Source organism: Leopardus geoffroyi, chromosome E2 (genome assembly GCF_018350155.1).
Source record: "Leopardus geoffroyi isolate Oge1 chromosome E2, O.geoffroyi_Oge1_pat1.0, whole genome shotgun sequence".
Lineage (NCBI taxonomy): Eukaryota > Metazoa > Chordata > Mammalia > Carnivora > Felidae > Leopardus > Leopardus geoffroyi.
The window spans coordinates 48,693,218-48,706,295 of record NC_059335.1 but is presented as its reverse complement, the minus strand read 5'-3'; the positions used below and the strand labels follow the sequence as shown (position 1 = coordinate 48,706,295).

General features: G+C 46.3%; 1 protein-coding gene across 6 annotated transcripts in view; it reads left to right on the top strand.

The window, feature by feature from the left end:
• The window catches only part of SF3B3 (splicing factor 3b subunit 3), a 58,419-nt gene extending 55,544 nt beyond the window's left edge, over positions 1–2,875 (top strand). For 5 of the 6 annotated variants that reach the window (XM_045443470.1, XM_045443469.1, XM_045443466.1 and 2 more), the window contains 2 exons: positions 53–102; positions 2,804–2,875. The gene's annotated coding sequence lies outside the window, so the exon portion shown is untranslated. The remainder of the gene's footprint in view (positions 1–52; positions 103–2,803) is intronic. The other variant, XM_045443468.1, reaches the window with a different exon arrangement.
• Positions 2,876–13,078: the final 10,203 nt, after the last annotated feature.

Genomic DNA, 13,078 nt, shown 5'->3' with positions numbered 1-13,078 from the left:
ATTTATTCCACCAGTATTTACCAAGCACCTACTATGTGCCACCTCTTTGCAGGTCTGCTCTGTACCCAGAAGTTGAAGAGTTTTTATAACCTGTCAGTTTTGGTGACTTTGCCAAAGAGCCTTGTGACAAGTTTCTGAAGAGCTTCAGTCTCTGTCTCTGGTCTCCTCAGATAAAGTAGGCATAGCCTTGTGACTTCTGGGAAAAGTCAGAAGATCCCAACTCTGAAAAATGAGGAGGTGGAGGGTGGGCAGCCAAACATTTCTGGTACAGAAACAGAAGGAAACCTGTATTAGCATCATCTGAGTTCGTCAGAATAGGTTGCTGGATTTTACCCCCAGATTTAAAACAATTTTTTTTTTTTAATGTTTATTTTTGAGAGAGAGACTGTGTGAGCAGGAGAAGGACAGAGAGAGGGAGACACAGAATCTGAAGCAGGCTCCAGGCTCTGAGCTGTCAGCACAGAGCCTGAACGCAGGGCTCGAACTCATGAACCTCTTAATCTCTGCTGTTATCTAGGCAACTGTATATTTCACAGTCTGGTGGTTATCAGACGTGGAAATCATTAGGTTGGGTGGGTAGTAAGGGAACATTGTTTCCTGTTCAACATGAAGCCAAATAAATAAATAAATAGACCAAGATTGTAAATTCCAGTTTGGGTACAAAAGGCTGGGAGACTGAATTTGAAGTAGCTCGAGGCTCCTGTTAGCACCACCCAACCCCACCTTCACCCCCCAAATCCAGAATCTGTTAATACCCAGTGGGTTTTGTCGTAATCCCAGAGGCAAATCCATCTCTGTTCCCTACCTGTAATTCTGCCTTCTAAAGCCTGGTCCTCACATTTTTCAGTTTGCAGGCCTACCCAGCAGAACGTGTTCCTTCTTCTGATAGCAAACAAAATCTCAGTGAATGGGAGTTGCTTTGAATTAGCTCATTTGGGAAGAGTTTTCACACATTTAATAATTTGAGGCCATAAAAAGACATGATGGTCAAGAGAAGCATCAACATTTACTGTGGGTTATCAGGGCCTAGTGCTGTTAAACACAAGGCAGGCTGGGGAACCTCTAACCTTTAAGGAGCTGATGCTGCAGCTAGAGAAAGGCTGCTTCACCATGGAAAGCAGAATCAAGATCCTGCCTGCCAAATGCCAAGCAGGAGGTCAGGAGTAAAGGCTAGAGAAAGAGGCCTAAACAGAGTCCTGTGACTTGGGTTCACCAGTCTCTGAGCATGGTCTCAGTTTCCTGTCTGTAAAGTATAATAAAACCAACCTTCAGGGGTTATGGTAATAGCAAAGTGCTTTTGCTGAGCTTCCAGGGGATCTGAGGAGGCATGGCCACTGAACTTGGGTCTAGAAGCCTGGGGAGCCTAGAGCCATCTCCATCTTGAACTACAGTCTTATGTGCAATGCTTTGAAAGGAAGGGACATCATTCCAAGCCAAGGAATCCCAGAGAGGGCACAGTGGAGTTAATTCAGGCTTCTATGAGGCTTGAGTGAGGTCCTGTGGCTAGACCCCATCATCTCCACTCTTCTGCCCTCCCAGCAGGCCACCTGACTGGTATGAATCAACTTGGCATAGTTCTGCCAAGGCCTTGTAGAGGGTGTGGTCAGAGTAGCCATAGCGTTAGGGATGAAGGTGGGTAATTAGCCAAGTGCATTCCAGTATGGGCCTTGTCCTGCTGGAAGTTCAGGGCCAAAGCAGGAATCCAGTTTTGTCAACCCAATTGAGAAATCTTTTGAACAGCTACTCGTACCAGGCATTGACATTCGGAATAAGACATACTAACATCTTTTAGGGTAGCACTTCTCAAATGAGATGCTATGGAATCCTAGATGTTAAGGGGCCCCTTAATAAAGATTCTGTGCTCATGTTCAGAGAAACTACAAATTATTGTCTTGGACAGTTTGATGCTTTGAACACAGTCCTTTCCCCTGTCCCCTGATTCCTGCTTGTAATGTCCACTGGTGGAGGAGCTAAAGGATCCCTTGGGGGGTTGCCCCACCCCTAACTACTAAATCAGGTTCCTGGCTGTGAAAACTAGGTGGAGATGGAGCTGCCCCACTGGTGCCCACAGAATTCTGCTGGGCAGAGCCGTTCTCCGCTTTCGGTCTGACTCAGGCAAAGTGAAAGTACCCTTATTCTTGGAGATGGGGCTGAGTAAAGGGCTTCACTTCTGTGTCCTCAGGAACTCCCTGTGTGGTGTGTACTACCATGAGTTACACCAGAACAGTTGTGTCGGGAAGCCCTAACTGTGTGATCTTAGGTTAGATACTTCATCTCTCTGGGCTCATATCTCCCATCTGTAAACTGGGTAATTGATTAGTTCGCAATACTGGTGATATTTATCAAAGGCCTTTTCTCCCTCTTGTTTGTTGCTTCTGCCTACACGTGCACTCCAGTCACTACCACATCACCCAGTTTTACTAAGTTTTGTAAGAAGAGGTGTGTTTTTTGTTTTTTTTTTAATCAGAGTAAATGTGTTCTGGAGAGGAGCTGGGGCAGGCCCAAACCCCCCTGGGAGCCAAAACTTGATGTGGGGACTCCTGCCATTAATATGCCAGGCACCGTCAGTCAGGAAACAGTTCCTGGCTGTTCCTCTGGGTTTGTGGCCCCCTCCTATCCGCACTCCCAAGGCAGGCTGGGGACACGTGGCCCTGCCCCGCCCTTGCTGGCTTCAGTTTCTCAATCGGGAGCGAGGAGCGGCAGTGGCCTGCTTTCCCCGCCCTTCCCATCAGTCGGGAAGCCGGATTGTGGGCTGGGGGAAGCAGCACCCTCTCACCTGGCACCCTCTGCCTCCTGCTCCTAGGCACTTGCTCCTACCCTCGAGCCCCTTAAAATCGACAAAGCCCGAGAAGACCGCGTCCTCCTGGGTGAACAGGTAAGAAGGCATTCATTTTTTTTCTCACGTGGTTTTCTTTTTCTGACTTCACCTCAACTTAGCTGCTGCTTTCACAGATCACAGCAAGAGGGATTTGAGAAAGACTTGAAAAAGTCCCAGCCAAAAAGTTGTGAACTGTTTCTCTGAAATGGTGTGAATTCTCTGCTCTGTATTTCTTTAGACTTGCAGGAAAAAAGATCCAAATAACCATAAAGCAAGTTACTTCTCTCTGTTCGCTTCTGAGTTTTGTAAATCAACAGAGCCACATTTTTAAGTGGTTGTGGGTTACTGGGGTCTGCTCCAGTGCATATTGCTTTAGGTCTTTAGATTTTTATGTACCATGCATGAATTATGTGTGCGAATTACCTTATCAAAAATTAATTGATTTAAAAGAAAGGGGAAAAATGGCATGAGTGAGCCTTCCTCGTTTGGATGGTATTCTGAAATGAAAATGAGTTCTTTTATTCTTTGCATTTATTTTAAATTTGCAAAAACCAACTAACTACTTGTCATTTTAAAGGTATGTCATTTTAAAGGTATGTGGTATTCGCTACATTAACAAACCCATCCCAGCATAGGCAGCCTTTGCCCCTCATTTGTGAAGTTGGGTTGCTTCCAGGTGTTTTGCAATTAGTATTTTGACTTTTATGGGTAATCCTGTGAAAATAACTTTTTCTGTTTTTTTTTTTTTTTTTTTTAGATTCCCTCCCCCCCCCCCCCCTTGGAGTTTATTCTCCATCAAGAATGAATACTGGGGCAATGGCAAGAACATTTTTGTAGCTCAGTTCATGTTACATATGCAGGTCAGCTCACTCAAGAATTATGTGACTAATTCCTAATTTCCAGAACCATGATGGTATGAGGGGGTGGGTGAGGAACTTGTTTTCTCTGAGGATTTTGCAGGAAGGAGGCAGTCTGCATAGTGGTTAAGACTTGACCTTTGAAAGCAGGCAAGCCTGGGTGTGTATGCATAGCTGCCTGACCTTGAACTCTCACTTAATAATTGTGCCTCAATTAGTTCTCATGCAAAATAGAGATTATAAAACTTCTTGGTGATACAGGATTTTTAAGGCATTTGGCACAATGTCTGGCACTTATTAAGCACCCTTGGAAGACTCTTCAAGCTTGGGGCTTTCCCTGGGTCATTATACTAGCTGGGCAGAATTGAGAAAGTCCTCTCAAGGGCATCTTCTTGACTCCCTCTTACCCAGCCCCGCTGTAACTGGAGTGAAAGTCTTCTCCCCTGCTACAGGATTTTATTGACTTAGGCCCCTATCTTTGCTGAGGCTGGAGGGCTGTATGTCAGAGGACAGCAGGTCAGGTGAACCTCTTTCTGAAGGATCCCCAGACTCTTGGTCTCCTCCTGCCACCTGATCTAGATGTCACCCTTCCATCTCCCAGCCACCTTTGTCAAAGTGCAGGTTTACAGGATCCCTGGACAGAGCGGAGAATTCCCCAAAAGTCTAGGGGCACACCTTCTGTTCTCTAGTCTAGTAAGTTATTGGGAGGCCACTTATGAGGCTCAGTGGAATAAGCACAGGCTGGTCAGGCTGGGTTCCAATCCTGGCTGTGGACAGTCATTGGACTTCTGAGCATCAGTGTCTTCATCTATAAAATCTAAATGTTAATGCCTTTGCCATAGAATTGCATGAGAAAACATAGGTAAGGTGTTTGGCACATAGGGGTCCGTTAATGTGGAAGGTCAAACCCATGCTCCAGAGCTTTTGGGAAGATACCAGAATTAGCCATAAAAGACAGGCAGAAGACTCATGTGCTAATTTTCTTGGTCAGCAGTCGTTTATTGGGCTAGGTGGCCACGGTGCTGGAAACTGGGGTGAGATGCATAAGACAAGTTCCATGCATGTGAAACAGGCACACAACTCGTCTCACAGGAGCAGAGGAGACTGGGACTGGGACAGCTCCCTGCTTAAGAAGGAAGAAAAGTCTATTAGGCAGAAATGGGAGAAAGCTGAATTTGGGGCAGGAGGTGGGGTAGGGGGCAGTTCAGGAGGCTGCAGGACTGGGAGAGTGGGATAGGAGGTGAGAGGAGTCAGCGGGGACCAAATTTTGAAGGTCAAGTGGGAATTTGGACTTTATCTCAATGATGTGGGGTTTTAAGCAGGGTTTGGGGATGCCTTTCTGGCAGCTTTAGGAGATGGTATTAGAGGCCTGATATGGACCCAGCATTCCACCCCATCTCAAAGGCTTTAATGGTACCCTAAATAAATAAATGCACACAGTGGAATTCATAGGATAGGCTCAGTGTGGGGGAGCCTGGCCTGAAAGTTGGGGTGCTGGGTTCTGGGGTTCTCATCCCAGAGTGGGTGGTCTCCTCTTCTGCCTCAGTTGAGGGTTCAGGGCAGTTAGGCTTCCTATAGCTCTTTCCTTCTGGAGGTCTGCAAAATGTCTTTGGAAGCTGAAGTTATCCACTCCACCCCACCCCACCTCTCAGGCAGTACTGTCTGGTGGCTGTCCCTGTCCCAACCTTGGAAGAGGCATTTTTTTTGAAATGGGCAATATGGGGGGCACCTGCATGGCTCAGTTGGTTGAGCGTCTGACTTTGGCTTAGGTCATGATCTGACAGTTTGTGGGTTCGACCCCTGCGTCTGTGCTGACAGCACTGAACTTGGAGCCTGCTTCAGATTCTGTGTCTCCCTCTCTCTGCATCCCCCTACTCATTCTCTGTCTCTCAAAAATAAATAAATGTTAAAAGAAAGAAAGAAAGAAAAAGAAAGAAAGAAAGAAAGAAAGAAAGAAAGAAAGATAGAAAAGAAAGAAAGAAAAAGAAATGGGCAATATGGCCCTTTAACCCAGGAGACTCCACTGAGGTCTGGGAACTGTGGCCTCCAGCCCTGCAACAATCCCAGGGGAGTTCTGGTCTCTGGCTGTCTTACACACTTATGCATGAGGGCTCTGTCCCATGATTAGGGGGTGGTGTCCCCTGGGAACTGAGCTGCAGGAACCTATGTCCTGGGAACCTATGTCCTGAGCTTCCCAGGAGGCTGTTAGGAGACTCCTTTCTGTGTATCCCAGCCAGGAAGGGCGAATGGCCGCACCTGGAGAACTTTCAATTTTTCCACCTCCTCACCAACATGTTATTTTCTGCATTTTGATAGTAATGATCTTAATGGGTATGGGGTGGTATTTCGTCATGGTTTTGATGTGCATTTCCCTAGTGATTAGTGATGCTGAGTATCTTTTCACATACCTGTTCTCCATTTGTATATCTTCTTCGGAGAAATATTTGTTTATATTCTTTGTCCATTTTTTTTTAGTCAGGTTATTTGATTTTTTGTTGAGTTGTAAGAGTTTTTATATATTCTGGATATTAACTCCTTATCACGTTTGTATATATTTTTTCATTCCATAGGTTGCCTTTTCACTCTCTTAACTGTATCCTTTGATGCACAAAAGTTTTCAATTTTGATATAGTCCCATTTATCCTATTTTTGCTTTTGTTGCCATATCAAAGAAATAATTGCTAAGTCCAGTGTCACAAAGCTTTTTACCTGTATTTTTTTCTATGAGTTTTATAGTTTTGGATCTTGTATCTTTACAAGCATTTTAATAACTTTATTGTTTTTATCACGTGTTTACTGGGGAAACTGCTAACGTTCAGAAAAGCACAGGAAGGAAAGAAAATCCCAATCCCCCCTCCCCCCCCCCCCCCCCAGACATAACCATTCCCTAATATTTTACTGGGAAACTCTCCAGACAATGCCTTTATTGCTTTCCAGCTGTAACCTGCACATGAACCACCTGGGGATTTTGTTAAATTCTGATTCCTCAAAGCCCGAGGTGGGCCCCAGTCTATATTTCTAACAAGCTCTTAGGTGATGCTATTGCTACTGATCAGGAAACCATACCTAGCTATATACACACACACAGCTCTGTGTCCTATGGGATCATCTATACATGATTTTCTCATAACCTGTGTTTTCCCACCACTCAACATTTATTGCCATGGAAATGCTGATAAATACAGAGCTCCATTATAATTTATAGTGGCCATATGATCTTCCATTTTGTGGTAGGATGCTAACTCAACTAGTCCCCTTCAGGGTGCTATGAAATTATCATTGTTATAAATAATGTAGTAGCAAACATCTGTGTGACCATGTCTTTGTTTACCTGAAGGAATTATTATTACTTTGTGGTGTTTTTTTTTAAGTTTTATTTAAGTAATTTCTACACCCAAGTTGGGCTGAAACCCACAGCCCCAAGATCAAGAGTTGCATACTCTTCCTACTGAGCCAGCCAGGCACCCCTTATTTATTTGTTTTTCTAAGAAGAAGACCAGAACTAATGCATTCAGATGTGTTACTCCTCAAAGGAGTCACCTGGATCCTTAATCTCAAGGCTCTGCCAGTCTCCCATTGGTGGAGGGCAGACCAGTGTAGGAGAGAGACGCGATAGGTGTAGCATGGGTGTGGGACAGGCAAGGGTGTGGGAGGAGGCAGTGATGCTAGCACAGTTGCACCCAGTCATCAGCCTGGAATTATGGATCTAGTGATCATTTAGTACCCACAGCTCCCTGCCAGCTTTGACTTAGTCTTCCTGATTTTACAGAGGAAGAAACAGGTGTAAGGGAATACTAGCTTGTCCATGGTCACGTAGGTGCAATGTGGCACCACTGCCGGGGATGTACCAGGCTCTGTGTCTGAATGTTAGTTGCCTGGCCCTTCCTGGAGGCTCTACCCTGCCCTCTAGCCACTGTGGTCCTGGTCACACTGCACCGGAGACTCTCAAGAGCGCTGCCTGGGTGCCTCTCCTGGCCCCCACCCCCTGCCCTCCCATCTGGGTCCTGTCGAGCAGGCCCTGAACCTCACTCTCGCCTGCAGCCAGACCAGCATGAGAGGGAACCCCCCTGAAGAGACCTCCCTGCCAAAGGCTGCATGGGCCGTGCAGGGTAAGGCCTTTGTTAGACGCTAATTTTAGAGTCTCCTGGGCCTGGGAGATCCAGGGGGCCGAGGTGTGGGCCTGGGGTGTCTTCCAGATCACTGCCTCCTCCCTAGCCAGGCTCTGAACAGAGCTCTGAGGACTGGAGGCCCCAGGGTGATCACTGACCAGTTGTACAGTAAGGATTTACTGGGATGGGGCCTGTTGAGAGTATCAGACAGTTGCAGACGGCCCTGAACTTGAATCCCAGCTCTGCCACATGCTCTCTGTGGGACTGTGGTCAAGTCACAGTACCTCTCCAATCCCACATTCCTCAACTGTAAAGTGGGATAAAAATAGGCTCTCCTTATAGGTCTCATAAGCTTTAGGATGGCTACCATTAAAAAACAAAAACAAAAAATAACAAGTGAGGGCAGGGATGCAGAAAAATTGGAACGCTTGTGCTCTGTTAGTGGGATTGTAAAATGGTACAGATGCTATGGACAACAGTTTGGGAGTTTCTCGAAAAACTAAAAAAAGAACTGTCCTATGATCCAGCAATCTCAGTCCTGGTATATACCCAAAAGAATTGAAAGCTGGGTCTTGAAGAGATAGTACACCCATGTGTATAGCAGTATTGTTTGCAGTAGCCAAAAGGTAGAAGCAACTCAGGTGTCCATCGGCAGAAGAATGGATAAACTAAGTGTATGTATGCATGCAATAGAATATTTCTCAGCCTTAAGTGGAAGGAAATGCTGACACATGCTTCAACATGGATGAACCTTGAGGATGTTATGCTAAGTGAAATGAGCCAGACAAAGACAAATACTGTACGATTCCACTTATATGAGGCTCTTAGTGTTGTCAAAATTATGGAAACAGAAAGTAGAGTGCTGGTTGCCAGGAACTAGAGGGAGGAATGGGGAGTTATTATTTCATGGGTATAGAGTTTCACTTTTGCAAGATGAAAAGAGTTCTGCAGAAGGAGGTAGGGATGGATGTGTAACTTGTGAATGTACTTAATATCAGGGCACTGTACACTTAGAAATGGTTACGATTTTCTATTTTATGTGTGTTTTACCACAATTAAAAAAAATTAATGTTAATTTTTACAGGAAGAGACAGGGTGTGGGCAGGGGAGGGGCAGAGAGAGATGGGGACACAGAATCCAAAGCAGGCTCCAGGCTCTTGAGTACAGAGCCTGACGCGGGGCTTGAACTCACAAACTGCGAGATCATGACTGGGGCCAAAGTTGGACGCTTAACTGACTGAGCCACCCAGGTGCCCCCACAGTTTTTAAAATTGGGAAAAAGCTAGTACATGCCTCACAGGGGTTTTGTGAGGCAATTTATGAGAACTACTATTAGTGTGCGGTCTGGGGACATCCAAGACTTTCTGCCTTATGGACCCAGTTGTTGGAGATATGTATGTGTGTTCTTGTGGGGAGTGCAATTCTGCACGAGATGCTCAGTGTGCTCAGTTCCGGGGAGACTTCCTGGAGGACTTTCTATGCTCAGGGTGATCCTAGCGTTTGTGGGATGGGTGGATTCCAGACATTGGAAAGTCCCTGGCAGAAAAATCACTTCCACTAAAGGGCAGTTTGCAGGGAGGCAATTTCAGCCCCACGTAGAGGACTTGTGATCAGAGCTATCCAAATGTGGAGCACTCCCCATTAGTGGAGGCATGTAAGGAGACACTTGGCAAGCTGGAGAGGAGACTCCTACATGAGGCAGTGGCGGAGGCAGAGTCTCTCCTAGGCTTTGTGCCTCTCTGATGTGATCCAGTCCAGTCTAGTTACATATAACAGGTCTTTGTGAAGGTGGGACCCAAGTCAGAGGGAGTGAGGGAGCAGGCAGGTGGGAAGACTTGCTTCCAGCCCTCCCCTAAATGACAGTAATAATAGCTGCTGCCGTTTACTGTGGGCAAGCCCTGTGTTAAATGCTGAACCGGGCTTGATCTCAAATTCTCACCACAACCCTGTGCAGTGGGTGCTCCAATATCCCCATTTTATAGTTGGGAACTGAGGCCCAGGGTTTAAGTCACCTGTTCAAGGTTGCCAGTAGATGCTGGAGCTGGGATTTAAACCTAGACAATCTGGCTTCAGCCCTCTGTACTGGGTGGAAATCTCCAAAACCTACCTGCCACAAGTTGGCCTCTACCTACCCTGCTGCACCTGGCTGACAGTTCCTGGGCCCTGACAGTCTCACAGGTATGGATTCAGCAGCCACCACCTCTTCTTGCCGGGTGAATCAGCACTTTACCCTCCCTCTGGCTGGCTTCTTTGTGGAGCCAGGCCCAGCTTGCCTGGGTCCCCAGGGTCCAAGGATAATACCATGCAGACAACATTCGCCTTGATTGGGAGCCAGGCTCTCTGTTGCTCAATGCCCCCCTTCTTCCATTAAATGAGACCCTCCTTAAAAACTCTCTTCCAGAGCTTAAAGTCTTTCTCATGGCTGTTGTGTACATTTTGCTTTTTTGCAGCAGTGTTTTTTCCAACCTAGCTCTCTTGGTGCCAAGACCTTGTCCACATGATTCAGTTTGTTCAAGTTCCCAGTCTAGTACCCACAAGGCAATAAATTCTGTCCCTAATGGTGGCAATGTGGTGCCTTCCTCTGTCCTCACAGCTAAGTAAGATTACAGAGGAAGCCTCAGCAGGGATGGTGATTTATCTAGAATTGACCCATTTGGCTGGGGTGGCATTCATACCTTATGAAGGCACAGGGAGATACTAAGGACATCTCTGTGCCAGGCAGGTTGCTAAGCTCTCCCTGAATTCATACAGTACCTGGGAGATAAAGGGCTGTGTCATTCCCATGTTAGAGATGAGGAGACTGAGGATCAGAGAGGTTAAAGCATGTGTTGAGAAGCCAAGATTTTTGCCTCTCTATGCTACTGCCCTTGAGGCTCTGTGTCAGTTGTTGATCTGATAGCAGTATGAGTTCCACTCACTGCCGGGTAGAATAACTACATTTAAGCTTTCTCTCCCACAGCTGCCTGGGGAGTGAGCCTTGGTAGTGCTATTTTATAGATGAAGAGGGTGATTAGGGACTTCCCAGGGAACCATAGGGGAAGGGGCACACCAGGGATGGGTGGTGGTCCTTTTGACCCCCTCCCCCCTTGCTCTACAGGTACCTTGTCAACTCCACCACACTGGATTGCAGTCAATGTGGCTCTCCTGCTTGCCTCCTTGGAGGAGCTGTCCCAGGCCCCAGTGAAGCTGTGATTCACAGAGGCCAGCAGACCAGCTGGTCCGGTGGAGGCTGGGCTGGGGCCAGGTACTTTCCAGTGTCTTTCCACAGTTGGGAAACCTTTCTTGAATGACACTTCTGCAGAGGGTGCCTCCTGGTCCTCCCTGCCTTGGTTTCCCTCCTGGCCAAGAAAGGCCACTCCTCCCCTTTTCCCTGGAAATCACATAGGCAATGTAATTTTTTTTAAATTAAATATAATTTGTCAAATTGGTTTCTGTACAACCCAGTGCTCATCCCAACAGGTGCCCTCCTCAATGCCCATCACCCACTTTCCCCTCTCCCCCACCCCCCATCAACCCTCAGTTTGTTCTCAGTATTTAAGAATCTCTTTATGGTTTGCCTCCCTTCCTCTCTGTAACCTCCCCACCCCCCACCATGGTCTGCTGTTAAGTTTCTCCAGATCCACATAGGAGTGAAAACATACAGTATCGGTCTTTTTCTGCCTGATTTATTTCACTTAGCATAATACCCTCCAGTTCCATCCATGTTTCTGCAAATGGCCAGATTTCATTCTTTCGCATTGCCAAGTAGTATTCCATTGTTTATATAAACCATATCTTTTTTATCCGTTTGGCAATGTAATTTTTTAAATGTTTATTTTACTTATTTTTGAGAGAGTGAGCAGGGGAGGGGCAGAGGGAGGTGGGGACAGAGGATCTGAAGCAGGCTCCATGCTGACAGCAGAGAGCCCGATACAGGACTCCAACTCATGAACCATGAGATCATGACCTGAGCCCAAGTCGGACACTTAACCAACTGAGCCACCCGGGTACCCTGGCAATGACATTTTTGACCATCATATTGCAGTGACAAGAGTTCTGGAACTCTTAACCCAACCCTGTAAGGCATGACTCTTAACCCCAGAGGAGGAAGCTGGGGCTGGTTCAGGATCTGGGACTTAAACCCTGGGCCTGCAAAGCCCTTAACATTGGCTAAGTTGGGGCACCTGGGTGACTCAGTTGGTTAAGCCTCCTTCTCTTGATTGTGGCTCAGGTCATGATCTCACAGTTAATGAATTTGAGCTCTGTGTTGGGCTCTGTGCTGACAGGGTGGAGCCTTCTTTGGATTCTCTCTTCCTCCCTCTTTGCTCCTTCCCCACTCACATGCTCTCTCACAGTAAACTTTTTTTTAAAAAAATAAAGTACAGAGAGTTCGATAAAGCCATCCCACCCCAGATACATAGGATCTCTTGTTATTAGCATGTATTACTAGTGTGGTACATTTGTTAAAATTGATATTGATAACATGATTATTAACTAAAGTTCATAGTTATATGAGGGTTCCCTCTTGGTGTTGTACATTCTCTGGGTTTTGACAAATGTATAACGGCACTCTGACAATTGTGATATCCACAATTACAGTATCATACAGGATAGTTTCACTGCCTTACAAATCTTCTGTGCTCCACTTATTCTTCCCTCCCTCCCCACAACCCCTGACAACCACTGATCATTTTACCATGTCTGTAGTTTTGCCTTTTCCAAAATGTCATGTAGTTAGAATCATACAGTATATAGCCTTTTTAGATTGGTTTCTTTCACTTAAACACACACACTTACAGGGGGTCACCTGGCTGGCTCAGTCTATGGAATATGTGACTCTCGATGTCAGGTTTGTGAGTTCAAGCCTCGTGTTGGACATAGGTTACATTAAAAAAAAAAATGTTAGGGGCGCCTGGGTGGCGCAGTCGGTTAAGCCTCCGACTTCAGCCAGGTCACGATTTCGCGGTCCGCGAGTTCGAGCCCCGCGTCGGGCTCTGGGCTGATGGCTCAGAGCCTGGAGCCTGTTTCCGATTCTGTGTCTCCCTCTCTCTCTGCCCCTCCCCCATTCATGCTCTGTCTCTCTCTGTCCCAAAAAAATAAATACACGTTGAAAAAAAAAAAAAATTAAAAAAGAAAAAAAAAGAAAATTTGAAAAAAAAAATGTTATGAAAAAACATGCCCCCACAATATTTTTCAGATGTTCTCGCTGGGGCACCCAGGTGGCTCATTCGGTTGAGCATCTGACTCTTGATTTCGGCTCAGGTCATGATCTGGCAGTTCATGGGTTTGAGGCCCGTGTCCATCTCAGTGCTGAC